The 19,140-nt window shown below is 36.9% G+C and overlaps 1 long non-coding RNA gene and 1 pseudogene across 1 annotated transcript in view; one reads left to right on the top strand and one right to left on the bottom strand.

The window, feature by feature from the left end:
- The window catches only part of LOC108400265 (uncharacterized), a 1,191,208-nt gene that overhangs the window by 163,378 nt on the left and 1,008,690 nt on the right, over positions 1-19,140 (top strand). The window lies entirely within an intron of this gene.
- Positions 14,586-15,333, bottom strand: LOC108387027 (swi5-dependent recombination DNA repair protein 1 homolog pseudogene; annotated as a pseudogene).

Here is a 19,140-nt window from a genome sequence, read left to right as displayed (position 1 = left end):
GATCCCGAAGAAGAGCCAGGAGCAGGGAAAGGAATGGTGGGATCAAAGGCCCAAAGTAAAAAAAGAACATGGCAGGTTACTAGCTGCCGGCTGGTGTGGACAGAACACTGCGCCAGGACCAGCATTTATGGTTAAGGATGCCAGCGGAGCAACAAGCTGAGATGAAACTGGATAGGGAATTGGGATAGCTTGGACACATCTTTTCACACTTTTGAGCTTACATTATCTAATAATGATTTATAATAATAATAAAGGATTTCTGAGAAGGGTGTTAGCTGGATAGGAGATTAGATTTTTCTACTTTCCTATTCACAGTAACTTTGACTACCTTATGTCTGAACATGAAGGCATCCCTTCAGAGTATGACTAGGGACAGAGGGAAGGGGAAGACAAAGGTACTTTTATTTCAAATGAAGCTTCCTTTTCCCTGCAGAGCAGAGTGTGGCTGCCCCACAAAGGGACATATTTCTTCAGAAAAAAACCAGAGCAACTTCAAGGAATTTTGAGGGTAAACACTAAGAAAGAGAATACATGATCTTCTCCTTCATTTCACTGTAGACACTGTGCTACCTGCAGAGATGAGCTGGGAAGATAAAAGTGTATGTCTGGTCACATTTTTAGGTTTTCATATCATTTTTTCCATGACAGATCAGACTATGAATTCCTTATAAGTAGACTTATGCCACTGTATTGACAAAATGCTACCACAGCGTTACCTCAGATGGAAAAAGCCTTATAGATAGATAAAAAGCCTCAGGAAAGATATTACCACATTTAGTCCCTTCTCACAGATTTTTTAAAAATTAGATCTGTGATGGTAAATTTGCTCAAGAGGTTAAAGAATGATTATAATGATTTATATTTTTTAAGTGAGTGATGGATATATTTTTATCTTCACTTCTTAAATTCAAATTTCAAAGAGCCAAGAAAGACTAAGTTCTGGTTAAAGATTAATATAAATTCAACCATAGATTGAAGTTGGACATCTTTTTCAGGAAACGGTTACTTTGCCTAGCCCGTATTTTAACTTAATTCAGCTAAAGCCGAATAAATGACATATACATTGTGGGAGCATTATTCATGAGATGTGAATGAAAATTGACTTAATTTTAAGAAAAATACTTTGTGTTTGGAGTATGAATGATGAAGTGAGATTTTTATACTGTTAATAATTTATAAGACCATTGATTTGATTATTAAAAAGGATGAGATATAAAGTGATTTTACGTAGGTTTAATTTTCATACTGAGTCTAACACTCTAGGTGATAAATTATCATAGTAATTGTAGATCTCTTTCATTTGTACATAATTTTCATGAAAACCAGTTAACTATGGGATAATAAGAAGGGACTTGAATATAATTCAATTTTAAGGAAAGTGTGTTGCAAGAGAGAATTTTTTCATTCATTTGCATACCACTACTTTTGTGAGAAGTGAAGATATTAGATCATTTTAATCTATTTTTCCAATAAATAAAACCCATTTTATTTTAGGATAAAGTAAATTCAATATATTGCTGTAAATTCCTTTTATTTCTTTTAATAGTAAATTTTGTAAACAAGTAACTTACAAGGAGATTTAAAATTTCCAATACTGCAACACTGTTATCTTAGTTACCCAACTGAATTTTTTTGTTTTTTTACCTTCTAAGTTAAACAGTGAAATTTGGCTCATGTCTCAGTGGGTTATTTTCAGAAATAAGTAAAAAATTCATCATAAGTCTGAAATCAGAACTAAGTAATGATGTTGGCGTCCATATACTTTGAGAAAGACTAGATACAGAAGTTGAGGGCTATCATGGATGATGTTAGCCAGGCAAAAAAATATCTATAGGGAAAGAAAGAATTTCACTCCTCAAATACTGAACCTGGAAACATTAGCAGGCTATGAAAAATAACATTTAGAAAATTTAGAACCAAACATAATTCTTAAAAATCAATTGAGAAAAGCAGACAACTGAATAATATAAAGGTCTCTCTATTGCTCAATAAACAAAATGTATTCCCACCCTGAAATAGAAAGCTCACAGACTACTGAATTAAATAAAACACATTGTTATCCTTATTAGAACAGCCAAAAATGAATGATTTTAATAGAATTGCCTATCTTTCAATAAGTTTTCACCTGTCTCATCCTTCTTTATAACTCTTAACACGCATGTAATTTCTGTCAAAAGTGGTGTGTCTAAGATTTCAGAAAAGCAACATTAGAGGATAGAATTATCCTCTCAGTATTTAGAATGAACTTCTTGGTTCAGCAGCAATGATTGCTTTTTGACACCATTTAATTAGCATGTTACGGGACTTGCAACCTAATATGAAGGTCAATTGTGTTGCAATTGGTCATGGGCCTGTTTCTAATTGAGGTTAATATTGAAGGATACTCCTATTTAACAAAGAAAAATCTGTTTTAGTTACATGATTCTCTGGCTTGTTATATTAAAATTTTAATGAACTTGGAAATTTAGTCTTAAACTCTTAAGAAATTACCCGCTATAACCTAATCTGTTATTTGTTTCTGAACTAATTATTTCAACTCTGTAAAATTTGAGAGTTATTTTTTCCCCTGTTCCCTAATAAATAGATTAGTAAATTAAGAAAGGGAGTTTGACTCATTCCTGTTTCATCTTAATGAAAGTGAAATATGAGATAAGTATTTGTGAGAATTTAAAATTTTATGTATGGAATTGATTTTTATTTTTTAAAGGAATATTTTGAGAGGACATTGGGGTACATGATGGAACAAACTGGCTTCAGGAATGAGAGGGCAAGGCAGTTATGGTGCTCTAGAAAGGGATACCTGATTCAGCCTTGGTTATCTTGTTCATGTGAATTGTAGGTGTCTCAGTATAATAAATGGTTTTGCAATTAAAATTTTGAATATAAATTAATTCTTTAGTTAAGGTCAACTTTGAATATTAAATATATAATATAGTTCTTTGAATATTTTAAGAACATGAATTTAGTACATAGCAAGTTTTATGACTTGACAGTAATATCTCATGGCATTTTAAATTTAAATTCACAGTATGTATTCCCAGTTAGCAGTTACATTTATTTGCATGTCATTTTGTTTAACGCCAGTCTTTCTCATTATGCTATAAGCTCCATGAGGCCAAGTACCATGTTAATCTTGTTTTCTACAGTATTTCCCAGTCTTGCCACAGTAGACATTTTAATATTTGCTGAATGTTGTTTGAATAATCTGTGGACTGTTGGAAGAGATTGTGGGATAAACATTTTTATGTGGCATCCTGTTGAACCTATATGTATTTTTCCATTTTATTAATATTGTCATTAAGACTTAAGACTTCATATAATTTGACTCACTAAACATGACTTTGTTTCTCTTGGAATGCTCATTTATATTTATAGTTGCAATTATCACCTCTCTTTCAAGCTTTAGATCGACATATTTGACTAACTCTTGAATGTCTTGATATTTTGTCTAAAATCTAATTAGTCATTTAAAAAAAATTCACTCCAATAATGATGTCACGTATTTCCTAAGCCCTGGATGAGAAACCTGTACACACATCTTAAATTTCTCTTTCTGCTTCCTATTTGTTCATAATTATAGCTGATTAGCCATAAAGTTGTGTTGTTCTACCTCTTATTATGTATTTTGCATTTTCATTTTTTTCCATTCTTGTCCTTGAATCCCTGACTTCCTCACACCCACCACACCTTAGTTCTTTGGCTTTTCTCTTCTTTATAAATCCTCTGGTGTTTTTGCTGCCCTACTGAACTCCCTGAAATACCACCATCAATTGATTTCCTCATCCTTCTTTACACTTTAGTGAATAGTTAAATGGGCCTCACTCAGTAAACTCTTTAGATCAACTCATTGTCTTCCCCATACAAAGAAAAAACAAATTTGGGACTAAGCCATCTTTCTAATATCATCTTCCAAAACTGTCTTGAAATTTTCTAAACTTGTATTTGTTTGTTTTTAATTCTTATCCTTTACTCAAGTCCTTCATTGCACTTTGCTTCTACAGGAAGATCAGTTAGCCTGGTATTCAAATCTGCCTGCTGGCTCAATATATTTTTTTAGCTCTATGGAGGTATGATTTGGTTCAATCATTGAACATAGAGCCTTGTTCATAGTAGAATTCAATGAATAATTAATTTCATTATTGGTTAATAATTTTAATTAGTAGTAATTAATTTTGAAAATTCATTTTGTTTTTTTAAATATTTATTGACTAATAAAAATTTGTTATTTATTAATTAAATAAAATTGATTTTTTTAGGATGTGACAGCTAATGTGTGTCAACTTGGGATATTGTTAGTGAACATGTTTCCATTTTCAGTTGGTTAGGACAGAGATTTCTAATCTCTTGTGTTTGATAGACTGGTGCTTGTCTCCTCAGCCCTGGGACAGCCTATGGTGGTTGGAGTTGTGGAGTCAGTTATCTTGCTGGGTTATCTCTTTCTGCTATACAAGTAGCATCATTTTCTATGTGTGCAGAGCGATGACAAAGATTGAGAAGCATCAGGTAGAAATGCTCTGATGTTGCTCAGTTTGTAGTGATTCAACTGTTAATATTTCCTTCTGATTTTATTATTGATGTAAAGCAGAATGGGATTGGTTTAATAAAGGTTGTCCCGTTGCTGGCAAATGTGCTGATTCTGGTTCTTTTCCACTGTCTTCTCCGTGTGTAATTTTGGCTACTTGTCCTCTTGGGAGTTGTTGCTGTATTAGGTTAGCATTTTCTCATTTTTCCAAAAAAGTATTTTACATGATTTCTTCCTCAATGAAAGGATCCTGTGGAAAACATCTCATAAGTGATATAATATCAGAAGCAGTTTTGCATCTTTTTATAAAAAACATATTTTTATTTTTGTGAAATTTAGCAATTACATGTGCACACCTAAGATTGTTTTGAGGACATCTAAGAAAGCAAACACCCTGCATATAGAAAAAGACATCTGTTGGTTTGTTTATACAGTATCATTTTTCAATATTTTGTTGATTTAAATCCATTAGACTACAAATTACTATTTTAACCCCAGCACTATTTCTAGGAGAGATTGACAGTATAACAAAATGAGCTGTCAGAATCCCGACTTCTAGTGAAGTCCTGGAGACTACCATTGCTAGTTAATTTAAGCAGATTGTGGTAGGAAGGAAAAGTTTCTTTGATCTTTACTGACTCACTGTTTTTTGACTTGATTGCTACCGTTTGAAAATGCATGTATTAAAATATATGCATTTTAGAAATATGCATACCCATTTTTTACAAGAAAGCAAACAAACACTATTGTAATCCTTTTCTCAGTCATATATAATTTGATATGTATCGGGCTAAAATAGAGTTGCTATACAGTTTGAAGACTTAATTATAATCTTTACTATTTGAGAAACTCAAAGAGTCCACAGATATTCCTTAATATAAGGTTTCTAATTTCAGCTAAATAAATTTTAGTGTAAAACCATAGTCATTTTATGGTGAAGCAGAGTTTGATAAAGCCATGTTTTTTTTTTTTTTTAGATCAGTTTCAATTTAGACATTCACCAGACTGGACTACTTTTTTTTTTTTTTTTTTTTTTTTGAGAGGGCATCTCTCATATTTATTGATCAAATGGTTGTTAACAACAATAAAATTCAGTATAGGGGGGTCAACGCTCAATGTACAATCATTAATCCATCTCAAGCCTAATTCTCGTCAGTCTCCAATCTTCTGAAGCATAACGAACAAGTTCTTACATGGTGAACGAATTCTTACATAGTGAATAAATTCTTACATGGTGAACAGTACAAGGGCAGTCATCACAGAAACTTTCGGTTTTGATCATGCAATATGACCTATAAACAATCAGGTCAAATATGAATATTCGTTTGATTTTTGTACTTGATCTATATGTTGATCCGCCATTTCTCCTACTATTATTATTATTTTTATTTTTAATAAAATGCTGAAGTGGTAGGTAGATGCAAGATAAAGGTAGAAAACATAGTTTAGTGCTGTAAGAAGGCAAATGTAGATGATCAGATGATCAGGTGTGTGCCTATGGACTAAGTATTAATCCAGGCTAGACAAGGGCATCAAGACATCCACGGATGCAGAAGATTTCTCTCAAAGCAGGGGGGGTGAGGTTCTGAGCCTCACCTCTGTTGATCCCCAAATTCTCACCTGATGGCCCCCCTGTGACTGTGCCTGTCTTAGGTTGTTCCTCCCTTGAGGAATCTTACCCGTCTCTGGCTAACCAGTCATCTTCCGGGGCCATACAGGGAAATGTAAAGTTGGTAAGTGAGAGAGAAGCCATATTGTTTGCAAAGGTTAGCTTTTTACTTCTTTGCAGATTTATGCCCTGTGGCTTCTATGCCCAGCACTTGTCTCAAGGTATCTTTACCACCTGGAGGAATTATGATACTCGGTAAATTCGATATGAGGCACGAATTCTATTTAAGGGTTGTAATTAGGAAGGAAGAAGAAAAGCTATAGATGTAGCATACGAAGGAAACTTGGGAGGATTGATTATTTCTTTGACATATCTTCTTGTATAGTACCTTAAGTATGTATAGGTTTTAAACTACTAACTAATTTGCACACATATATTAACATAATAGGAATACGGTGACATAAACAAAGCAAATCTATAATTACCATCCATCTCCAGTGAAGCCAAGAAAACCATTTAGGCACCCTAGGCATTTGTGAAAATTTATCTATGATATGATGGATATTGTCCAACTGTACTTGAACCATCAGACAAATTAAAGCAGCCCATTTCTGGGATCTGTTCACATCCCATATGTTCTTTTAACCATAGATAGTCTATAGTCATGAGATTTTGGAGTGCTACAACTTGCACCCCTCCCAACTCCTGGTTGAGTTCCAACAGTACAGATCCGGTCAAATTCGTTGTCTCACTGTATGCATATGCCAGCCTAGACATCTCCCTCCTCATTCTTATGGCAAGTCCAGGAGATGGTGGGCTGGATGCAGCCACAACCGCAGCATCGTCCGAATCCCTGTGGAGGCTTTTTGATGATCATCCCCCGGCACAAGTCCTCCAGAGAGTGCTGATGCCGGAAGCTCCTCCTCATATCGTATCTTAGTTCATTTTCTGGGTATCCAAGCTAGGCCTTGATCTCCTGCATAGAAACAAACAGACCCTTTGCCCACACTTTGACATGCCCTCTATACCACTGTGCAGAACTCATTGGAGGTCAGCACACAGTAACTGCTTTTTTTTTTTTTTTTTAAATTAAGAGAAAGGAATATTATCAGAAAAGAGTACCTCCATAGCTGATCATCTGACACCCTTTAAGTGATCAACATTAAGGATATTTAAAGCATGCGTTGATCTTTGATTTACCAATAGTTTTATCCTGTTAAGGAGTAATCCCCCTTTTCCTTCTTTCTTTCTTTCTTTCTTTCTTTTTTTTTTTTTTTTTAATTTTTAATCTACACTTACATGAAGAATACTATGTTTACTATGCTCTCCCCTATATCAGGTCCCCCCTAACAACCACATTACGGTTACTGGCCATCAGCTTAGCAAAATGTTGTAGAGTCACTACTTGTCCTCTCTGTGTTGTGCAGCCCACTCTCCCCTTGCTCCCTCCCCCCCATGCATGCTAATCTTAATAACCCCCTTTTTCTTCCCCCCCCTTATCCCTCCCTGCCCACCCATCCTCCCCAGTTCCTTTCCCTTTGGTACCTGTTAGTCCATTTTTGGGTTCTGTAACTTCACTGCTGTTTTGTTCCTTCAGTTTTTCCTTTGTTCCTATACTCCTCAGATGAGTGACATCATTTGGTATTTCTCTTTCTCCGCTTGGCTTATTTCACTGAGCATAATACTCTCCAGCTCCATCCATGTTGCTGCAAATGGTTGGATTTTTCCACTTCTTATGGCTGAGTAGTATTCCATTGTGTATATGTACCACATCTTCTTTATCCATTCATCTACCGATGGACATTTAGGTTGCTTCCAATTCTTGGCTATTGTAAATAGTGCTGCGATAAACATAGGGGTGCATCTGTCTTTCTCAAACTTGATTGCTGTGTTCTTAGGGTAAATTCCTAGGAGTGGGATTCCTGGGTCAAAAGGTAGGTCTGTTTTGAGCATTTTGATGAACCTCCAAACTGCTTTCCACAATGGTTGAACTAATTTACATTCCCACCAGCAGTGTAGGAGGGTTCCCCTTTCTCCACAGCCTCGCCAGCATTTGTTGTTGTTTGTCTTTTGGATGGCAGCTATCCTTACTGGTGTGAGGTGATACCTCATTGTAGTTTTAATTTGCATTTCTCTGATAATTAGTGATGTGGAGCATCTTTTCATGTGTCTCTTGGCCATCTGTATTTCTTTTTTGGAGAACTGTCTGTTCAGTTCCTCTGCCCATTTTTTAATTGGGTTATTTGTTTTTTGTTTGTTGAGGCGTGTGAGCTCTTTATATATTCTGGACGTCAAGCCTTTATCGGATCTGTCATTTTCAAATATATTCTCCCATACTGTAGGGTTCCTTTTTGTTCTATTGATGGTGTCTTTCGCTGTACAGAAGCTTTTCAGCTTAATGTAGTCCCACTTGCTCATTTTTGCTGTTGTTTTCCTTGCCCGGGGAGATATGTTCAAGAAGAGATCACTCATGTTTATGTCTAAGAGGTTTTTGCCTATGTTTTTTTCCAAGAGTTTAATGGTTTCATGCCTTACATTCAGGTCTTTGATCCATTTTGAGTTTACCTTTGTATATGGGGTTAGACAATGGTCCAGTTTCATTCTCCTACATGTAGCTGTGCAGTTTTGCCAGCACCATCTGTTGAAGAGACTGTCATTTTGCCATTGTATGTCCATGGCTCCTTTATCAAATATTAATTGACCATATATGTTTGGGTTAATTTCTGGGGTCTCTAATCTGTTCCACTGGTCTGTGGCTCTGTTCTTGTGCCAGTACCAAATTGTCTTGATTACTATGGCTTTGTAGTAGAGCTTGAAGTTGGGGAGTGAGATCCCCCCTACTTTATTCTTCTTTTTCAGGATTGCTTTGGCTATTCGGGGTCTTTGGTGTTTCCATATGAATTTTTGAATTATTTGTTCCAATTCATTGAAGAATGTTGCTGGTAATTTGAGAGGGATTGCATCAAATCTGTATATTGCTTTGGGCAGGATGGCCATTTTGACGATATTAATTCTTCCTAGCCATGAGCATGGGATGAGTTTCCATTTATTAGTGTCCCCTTTAATTTCTCTTAAGAGTGACTTGTAGTTTTCAGAGTATAAGTCTTTCACTTCCTTGGTTAGGTTTATTCCTAGGTATTTTATTCTTTTTGATGCAATGGTGAATGGAATTGTTTTCCTGATTTCTCTTTCTATTGATTCGTTGTTAGTGTATAGGAAAGCTACAGATTTCTGTGTGTTGATTTTGTATCCTGCAACTTTGCTGTATTCCGATATCAGTTCTAGTAGTTTTGGAGTGGAGTCTTTAGGGTTTTTTATGTACAGTATCATATCATCTGCAAATAGTGACAGTTTAACTTCTTCTTTACCAATCTGGATTCCTTGTATTTCTTTGTTTTGTCTGATTGCCGTGGCTAGGACCTCCAGTACTATGTTAAATAACAGTGGGGAGAGTGGGCAGCCCTGTCTGGTTCCCGATCTCAGTGGAAATGCTTTCAGCTTCTCGCTGTTCAGTATAATGCTGGCTGTGGGTTTATCATATATGGCCTTTATTATGTTGAGGTACTTGCCCTCTATTCCCATTTTGCTGAGAGTTTTTATCATGAATGGATGTTGAATTTTGTCAAATGCTTTTTCAGCATCTATGGAGATGATCATGTGGTTTTTGTCTTTCTTTTTGTTGATGTGGTGGATGATGTTGATGGATTTTCGAATGTTGTACCATCCTTGCATCCCTGGGATGAACCCCACTTGGTCATGGTGTATGATCCTTTTGATATACTGTTGAATTCTGTTTGCTAATATTTTATTGAGTATTTTTGCATCTACATTCATCAGGGATATTGGTCTGTAATTTTCTTTTTTGGTGGGGTCTTTTCCTGGTTTTGGTATTAGGGTGATGTTGGCTTCATAGAATGAGTTTGGGAGTATTCCCTCTTCTTCTATTTTGTGGAATACTTTAAGGAGAATGGGTATTATGTCTTCTCTGTGTGTCTGATAAAATTCCGAGGTAAATCCGTCCGGCCCCGGGGTTTTGTTCTTGGGTAGTTTTTTGATTACTGTTTCAATTTCTTTGCTTGTAATTGGTTTGTTTAACTTTTGTGTTTCTTCCTTGGTCAGTCTTGGGAGGTTGTATTTTTCTAGGAAGTTGTCCATTTCTTCTAGGTTTTCCAGTTTGTTGGCATATAGGTTTTCATAGTAGTCTTTAATAATTCTTTGTATTTCTGTGGAGTCTGTCGTGATTTTTCCATTCTCATTTCTGATTATGTTGATTTGTGTTGACTCTCTTTTTCTCTTAATAAGTTGGGCTAGAGGCTTATCTATTTTGTTTATTTTCTCAAAGAACCAGCTCTTGGTTTCGTTGATTTTTGCTATTGTTTTATTCTTCTCAATTTTGTTTATTTCTTCTCTGATCTTTATTATGTCCCTCCTTCTGCTGACTTTAGGCCTCATTTGTTCTTCTTTTTCCAGTTTTAATAATTGTGATGTTAGACTATTCATTTGGGATTGTTCTTCCTTCTTCAAGTGTGCCTGGATTGCTATATACTTTCCTCTTAAGACTGCTTTCGCTGCATCCCACAGAAGTTGGGGCTTAGTGTTGTTGTTGTCATTTGTTTCTATATATTCCTTGATCTCTATTTTGATTTGTTCATTGATCCATTGATTATTTAGTAGCATGTTGTTAAGCCTCCATGTGTTTGTGAGCCTTTTTGTTTTCTTTGTAGAATTTATTTCTACTTTCATACCTTTGTGGTCTGAAAAATTGGTTGGTAGAATTTCAATATTGTGGAATTTACTGAGGCTCTTTTTGTGAGCTAGTATGTGGTCTATTCTGGAGAATGTTCCATGTGCACTTGAGAAGAATGTATATCCTGTTGCTTTTGGATGTAAAGTTCTATAGATGTCTATTAGGTCCATCTGTTCTAGTGTGTTGTTCAGTGCCTGTGTGTCTTTACTTATTTTCTGCCCGGTGGATCTATCCTTTGGGGTGAGTGGTGTGTTGAAGTCTCCTACAATGAATGCATTGCAGTCTATTTCCCTCTTTAGTTCTGTTAGTATTTGCTTCACATATGCTGGTGCTCCTGTATTGGGTGCATATATATTTAGAATGGTTATATCCTCTTGTTGGACTGAGCCCTTTATCATTATGTAGTGGCCTTCTTTATCTCTTGTTACTTTCTTTGTTTTGAAGTCTATTTTGTCTGATATTAGTACTGCAACCCCTGCTTTCTTCTCACTGCTGTTTGCCTGAAATATGTTTTTCCATCCCTTGACTTTTAGTCTATGCTTATCTTTGGGTTTAAGGTGAGTTTCTTGTAAGCAGCATATAGATGGGTCTTGCTTTTTTATCCATTCTATTACTCTATGTCTTTTGATTGGTGCATTAAGTCCATTTACATTTAGGGTGACTATTGAAAGATATGTACTTATTGCCATTGCAGGCTTTAGATTCGTGGTTACCAAAGGTTCAAGGTTAGCTTCTTTAGTATCTTACTGCGTAACTTAGCTCGCTTATTGAGCTGTTATATACACTGTCAGGAGATTCTTTTCTTCTCTCCCTTCTTATTCCTCCTCCTCCATTCTTCATATGTTGTGTGTTTTGTTCTGTGCTCTTTTTAGGGGTGCTCCCATCTAGAGCAGTCCCTGTAGGATGCCCTGTAGAGGTGGTTTGTGGGAAGCAAATTCCCTCAGCTTTTGCTTGTCTGGGAATTGTTTGATCCCACCATCATATTTAAATGATAGTCGTGCTGGATACAGTATCCTTGGTTCAAGGCCCTTCTGTTTCATTGCATTAAGTATATCATGCCATTCTCTTCTGGTCTGTAGGGTTTCTGTTGAGAAGTCTGATGTTAGCCTGATTGGTTTTCCTTTATAGGTGACCTTTTTCTCTCTAGCTGCCTTTAAAACTCTTTCCTTGTCCTTGATCCTTGCCATTTTAATTATTATGTGTCTTGGTGTTGTCCTCCTTGGATCCTTTCTGTTGGGGGTTCTGTATAATTCCATGGTCTTTTCGATTATTTCCTCCCCCAGTTTGGGGTAGTTTTCAGCAATTATTTCTTCAAAGACACTTTCTATCCCTTTTCCTCTTTCTTCCTCTTCTGGTATCCCTATAATACGAATGTTTTTCCTTTTGTATTGGTCACATATTTCTCTTAGTGTTGTTTCATTCCTGGAGATCCTTTTATCTCTCTCTATGTCAGCTTCTATACGTTCCTGTTCTCTGGCTTCTATTCCTTCAATGGCCTCTTGCATCTTATCCATTCTGCTTATAAATCCTTCCAGGGATTGTTTCACTTCTGTGATCTCTTTCCTGACATCTGTGATCTCCTTCCGGACTTCATCCCACTGCTCTTGCATTTTTCTCTGCATCTCATCCCATTGCTCTTGCATTTTTTTCTGCATCTCTGTCAGCATGTTCATGATTTTTATTTTGAATTCTTTTTCAGGAGGACTAGTTAGGTCTGTCTCCTTCTCAGGTGTTGTCTCTGTGATCTTTGTCTGCCTGTAGTTTTGCCTTTTCATGGTGATAGAGATAGTTTGCAGAGCTGGTACAAGTGACCGCTGGAAGAGCTTCCCTTCTTGTTGGTTTGTAGCCTTTTCCTGGGAGAATAGCGACCTCTAGTGGCTTGTGCTGGGCAGCTGTGCGCAGACAGGGCTTCTGCTTCCTGCCCAGTTGCTTTGGGGTTTATCTCCGCTGTTGCTGTGGGCTTGGCCTGGCTGGGGCTGTTCCTCCAAAATGGTGGAGCCCCGTTGGAGGGGGAGCAGCCAGGAGACTATTTATCTCCGTAAGGGGCCTCTGTGCTCCCTGCTGCCCAGGGGGTTAGAGTGCCCAGAGATCCCCAGATTCCCTGCCTCTGGTCTAAGTGACCTGTCCTGCCCCTTTAAGACTTCCAAAAAGCACTCTCCAAACCAAAACCACAACAGCAACAAAAAGGAAAAAACAAGCGATTTTTTTTTTTTTTTTTTTTTTTTTTTTGTCCTCAGGTGCCGGTCCCAGGCACCCGCTCACTGGTCCTGCTGCCCTGTCTCCCTAGCACCAGGGTCCCTGTCCTTTCAAGGCTTCCAAAAAGCACCCACCCACCGGTCCCGCAGGGAAGGAACGCTCGATATTCTTTGTCCTCAGGCACTGGTCCCAGGCACCCGCTCACCAGTCCCGCCGCCCTGCCTCCCTAGCACCGGGGTCCCTGTCCCTTCAAGGCTTCCAAAAAGCACTCGCCAAAAAGAGAGAAAAAAAGGGGAAAAACGCGCGATTTCTTCCGTCCTCAGGTGCCGGTCTCAGGCACCCACCCACCGGTCCCACAGGGAAAAACGCGGGATATTCTTTGTCCTCAGGTGCCGGTCCCAGGCACCCGCTCACCAGTCCCGCCGCCCTGCCTCCCTAGCACCGGGGTCCCTGTCCCTTTTAGGCTTCCAAAAAGCACTCGCAGAAAAGAGAAAAAAAAAGGGGAAAAACGCGCGATTTCCTCTGTCCTCAAGTGCCGGTCTCAGGCACCCGCCCACGGGTCCCGCAGGGAAAAACGTGGGATATTCTTTGTCCTCAGGCGCCGGTCCCAGGCACCCGCTCACCAGTCCCGCCACCCTGCCGCCCTAGCACTGGGGTCCCCGTCCCTTCAAGGCTTCCAAAAAGCGCTCGCCAAAAAGAGAAAAAAAAAAAAAAAAAAAAAAAGGGGAAAAACGCGCGACCTCCTCCGTCCTCAGGCACCGGTCTCAGGCACCCGCCCGCCGGTCCCGCAGGGAGAAACGCGGGGTGTTCTTTGTCCTCCAGCGCTGTTCCCAGGCACCTGCTCACCGGTCCCGCCACCCTACCTCCCCAGCAACGGGGGCCCGTCCCTCTAAGGCTTCCAAAAAGCGCTCGCCAAAAAAAAAAAAACCGCTCCGGTTTCTCTCCACCCGCCGGGAGCCGGGGGTAGGGGCGCTCGGGTCCCGCCGGGCCGGGGCTTGTATCTTACCCCCTTCGCAAGGCGCTGGTTCCTTGCAGGTGTGGATGTGGTCTGGATGTTGTCCTGTGTCCTGTGGTCTCTATTTTAGGAAGATTTTTCTTTGTTATATTTTCATAGCTCTATGTGTTTTTGGGAGGAGATTTCCACTGCTCTACTCACACCGCCATCCTGGCTCTGCCCCCCTGGACTACTTTTTAACATTTAAAATAAAACTTTTTTTACCACAATAAACAAAGCAATGTATTAAAACTGACTTCCAGAATTGCCCAAATTATTTTTTTAAACATGATTTAAACTTTTTTTCTACATTACTTTAAATGTAAAGTTTTCTTTTGCAAATTTATCTAAAATATTAAATTTTCATTTTAGAAATTATTTATATTTTTATGAGGCCCTAAATTGATGTTCATCAAGATACTTTTCTCTAAGCCCTAATAGTTTATACCTTCCATTTAAAATATATAAGTATTTTTAAAGTTGTCATTCTCAAACACATTCTTGAAAAAATTATGAATTAAACACCTATAAATTTTTCTTCACTTCTGTTAAAGTGTAGCAGTTTATCATCTAATTCATACTGGTCTATCAACTGAGTGAGGTTGAGTTTCTTCTTTTCCTAAGATATAACTGACTGCAACTCATAGAGCACCAGCTGGCTACAGCTTCTCCACTTCTTTATTAACAACTGTAACTGAGACAGGTCATTCTTTGATCTATACATTTTGACTAGTTTTAGCCTCCGAAGAAGGTCTTCTTTCTCCTGAATCTGCTTCACCAACTTTGCTTTTTCTTCATTTAATTCTTTTATTGGAAGATTTTCATTCACAAAGTCATCCTGGAGATCAGTACATGACCCACTATCAAGTGACTTAGATTCACATACATTGATATTCTTAAAGGTATTTTTTAAATATGTATTTTCTTCAGATTCATCATCCATGTGTTTAATACTTTCTCAAAATTCCAAACAGTTCTCTTCTTTTGATGATGGTTTTTCTGAAAAGGTCTTATTTTCTTCATTTTCTACTTTTAGACGTTTTACCACACTGGAACAGGGATTAAATGAAGATCTAGTTTTCCTTAGTCGTTCTCTAAGTGTTGCACTCATAGGTTGTTGTCTTGAACTACTTGTACAGGGAGATGGTAGACTGTCGCAGGCCTGTGAAATGCTGGGTAAAATCACAGCTGAGTCAGATGGACTTTCCATCTTGAAAATGAAATCTTGGTTTACGTCTCCCTACGGCATTCCCAGTGTCGATAAAGCCATGTTTTTTAAAAGACAAAGTTGTGAGATGATACATACACCCACACCCACATCCACACCAACACCCATATCCCCCCCTCTCCCCCCCCCCACGTAAACCCACAGAAACTCCCTAGCTTCTCTTGGGTTCACATTTATATTCCTTATTCTTTGTTTATTTTGAAACCTACATTGTGTGTTCTTTGTAAGGATTATAATCCAAATTGACACAAATTAGTCATATGAGTGAACCACTTTGCATAAATTTTTCATGAAAATGAGCTGTAGGTGTTATGTAAACCATTTATGAAGAATTCTGTTTTTCATTAAATATGGTTAATAAGCCAGATGGGTATTTGTATCCATATCTCTCAAAGTCGCAGGATTTAGTTCTGAGTGAGTCCATACTTTAACACAGGTATGTATTTACTATAGGGACCTTGATTTAGCAAAATAGACTGGTCTTCCTCATAAAATGCTTACTGTCATAAGTTCTCTAATCATTCACAGAATTCTTTGTTATTGATATTTTAATTTAAATTAGTTTATCCAATGAAGAAAATACTATTTAAAATTTATCCAATCATTGAATGAAATATTTTTCCATTTATACATTTTTAATATATGGGGTTCACACTCCTCTGACATTGTTTTCAACTAATCCTTTATGAAACATCTCAAGTAGTAAGTACAAAATGTGTTCATTATCCTCCAATTATTTACAATCAAGGCACATAGGTGAAATTGAATTTGATGAAATGTTAGCAGTATAATTTAGCTACAAAGAACCTTTGGGAAAGAGTGTTTTGGGCACCATTTTTCAACTAGACAGAGGTAACTAAATATTTAACTTTTAGCCATTAGATATTAAAAATTCTAAAATATCACGATTTCTTGCTATTAATAGAATATACAGAACACATTTTAATCTCTTTAAAGGTTAAATGTCTTCATTATGAGCAATTGCTCTTTGGATAATACACTCAGATTCTATTGAAATGTTTTCTTCTGTTTGGTCATATTTGAAATAACCCCAAACTATTGTGAATTTTGTGTTCTTAAATTCATGCATGCATGTTTATGTGTGAGCTTGTTATTGATGTCCACTTTGAAATGGTGCTGTACTCTTTACTTGCCTCTCTCCTGTTTCACACTCTTGCATTTTGGTTCTTATAGTTTGTTTTGGACTCAGAAATCTCTCTTTCCTCTTCCTTTTTTCCTGCCTCTCTCTTGCTCCCCCATTCCTTTCCTCCTTTCTTCCCTCCCTCCCACCCCCAACCTCTTTTTCTTTCTTTCATCCACTCATTTATTCAGTAATTATTTACTGATTGTCTCTCATGTGTTCAGTAGTATAGTTAGTAGGATTGTGCATAAAGCAGAAAGAATTACCTTCAGACTAGATTCTGGAGAATTTGCTTATGAATAAAATGCACTAATTTTAATGTATGGGATTTGTGATTTATATTTGGTCTACTGAGATGTCTTTTATCCCTACCTACTTTTGAGGTGTGTTTCACTTGGGTAAGGTGTTACAGTTATGTGATGAAATACAGGGATTATGATGACAGAGGAATTCAGTAAAAGGAGAGCAATCAGTATGGATTATAGCAATTGGAGAAAAATCTCATGGAAGAAGTGAGAGTTGACTTACTCAATATAAACTAATGAAATTACAATGATATAAATATATTCAGAATGAAAATTTGCCACATATGGCAATTTTCTTATTGTAGCACTGGTAAAATTTCAGACAAGATGGTAAATATTTGTGATCAAATAAATGGTTGCACAGATTATTTGTCCTAATCAAATAAAATTTAATGACCATATGTGATGATACAAATGATGGAATCACTTTATAACTTAAGCTACTTACTGTGCCAGTGATTCATCATGGAGGCCTCATTTAATACCAATTACATGTAATTGGATTTGCCCTTCTCAAACTGTAATAGTCTAGGGAGTACATAATAATTGTCGGATCTGCAGCATGCTGGTAAGGGCCAGAATAAAGTTTTTTCAAATGTTTTTGACTATGACCTACATTCACACAAGTGCGTACAAACACACATTCATCCTATAGACATATTGAAGAAATAGAAGTTTTACAAACTTCCTGTATGCAATGTGCTGTGGTATTTTCTTTTTCATTCAAATTTACTTTTAAATAGATGGATATGATCCACAAAACTGATTTCATGACTCACTGATAATGTTGCAATCTTCAGTTTGAAAAAGACTAGTATAAGAATTAGGGTATGAGACAAGGGAGGAAGTCATGAGAGGCACTAAATTCCATCCATTACAGTGAACATTTGTTCACTGCTAGTTGCCAATAGCTATTCCCATTTCTAATTGTGCCCTGATTTTCTTTGGAATATTGTCCCCCCGTCCATTAGGGGTTCATGGTGGGCAGTTATTTCTAGGTGCCAGCCTCTTATTCATAAGGAGCAATCAGATGGCCTAAGTGTGGCCCACAGGACTCTGTCTCTCTAGGGACTTTAAGTCTTGAGAGACTGAAGAAATGGTCAGAAATGATTAATCTCAGCAGCAATGTCAGCATCATCTTGGGCCAGGCTGTTCCCTTGTCCTGTTTTCTTCTTGTGGCTCTCTGGGTTCTAGCCAATAGTATCTGTCTCTCCAGACTTGGCTCTCAGTGAGAGTCCTGCTGATCATTGAGTGGTCCTATCTACCAAATGCTTTTAATAACATCCCTTTTGTTTTAGTTTAATAACAACATTTTCACTTAATATAGTTAGAGTTAAGCTCTGTTGCTGGCAAACAAGAACCTAAGTTGATTCATTAGCTAAAACAGAAGAGCTGTTGATTAGGTTAGTATCATCTAACTGCTAGACTGTCTTCATAATACATATGTTACAGAGAGGGAAAAGCAAGTAAAGGGAAGGTTAGAAACCAAACATATGATACAACTGTGCTGCTTGACAAGTGGCACCAATAGATAGCATCGTTTTAGAATGCATATATTTTAACTGTAATATAAATATAAATGCCCAATGAATAGGTGGCCAGTTGAAGTTCAGTAGGTTATTCAAGGATAAAAGGCCAAAAGATATTTGTTGCACTTATACAAACATTGCTTCCTTAATGGTTATTTTAATTAATCCAGCTGTTTTTACACTGTCTTGTTGAGTACAATTGGATCAGGTTTTTAAATATAAATAAATTTTGTACTTAGGGGAAATTCTGAACTTAGAAATTGGCAGTTTGGTTGTAATTAACAATAAAATGAGTTGATGCTTTTAGGTGAACATTATTCAATAATTCAAAAGTACTTATTTGTACTACTACTATAGCAATCATATGCTATGATTATTGTCAAATATTTTAATCTCTGATTTCATATGGGGGACGTATTTTAAATAAAACATTAAAACAACTAGTAATTAGCGTACACAAGTACAATAAAATACTGATGGTCATTGTCCAAAAAAACTCCAAAAAAGCTACATTTTCTTTATAAATAATTTAGAGGGGAACTGAGAAAAGGAAACATTGGAAAGTAAAAAAATCACTTGACATCTTTACCATCTAGAAATAGCATCATCTAAATGTAATGAACACTTTTTCAGATATCTTTCTGTGTAAATACTGAAAAGATAGTTAAAAATGATCTTATATGAATAGTACATCACACACATGAGTTGCCCAAGATCTTTTAAAAAGCGACAATTTCCAGTATTCTAGAGTATGCAACCCTCTAATATAATTTGCCCTAATATACTTAAAAGCCCTAAAAGCAATCATACTTTAAGATAAAATCAAAGTAAAAAAATTATTTGGTCACATAAAATAACTAGAGATGCAC

Source organism: Manis javanica, chromosome 1 (genome assembly GCF_040802235.1).
Source record: "Manis javanica isolate MJ-LG chromosome 1, MJ_LKY, whole genome shotgun sequence".
Classification (NCBI taxonomy): Eukaryota; Metazoa; Chordata; class Mammalia; order Pholidota; family Manidae; genus Manis; species Manis javanica.
This window is presented reverse-complemented; position numbering and strand designations above follow the sequence as displayed.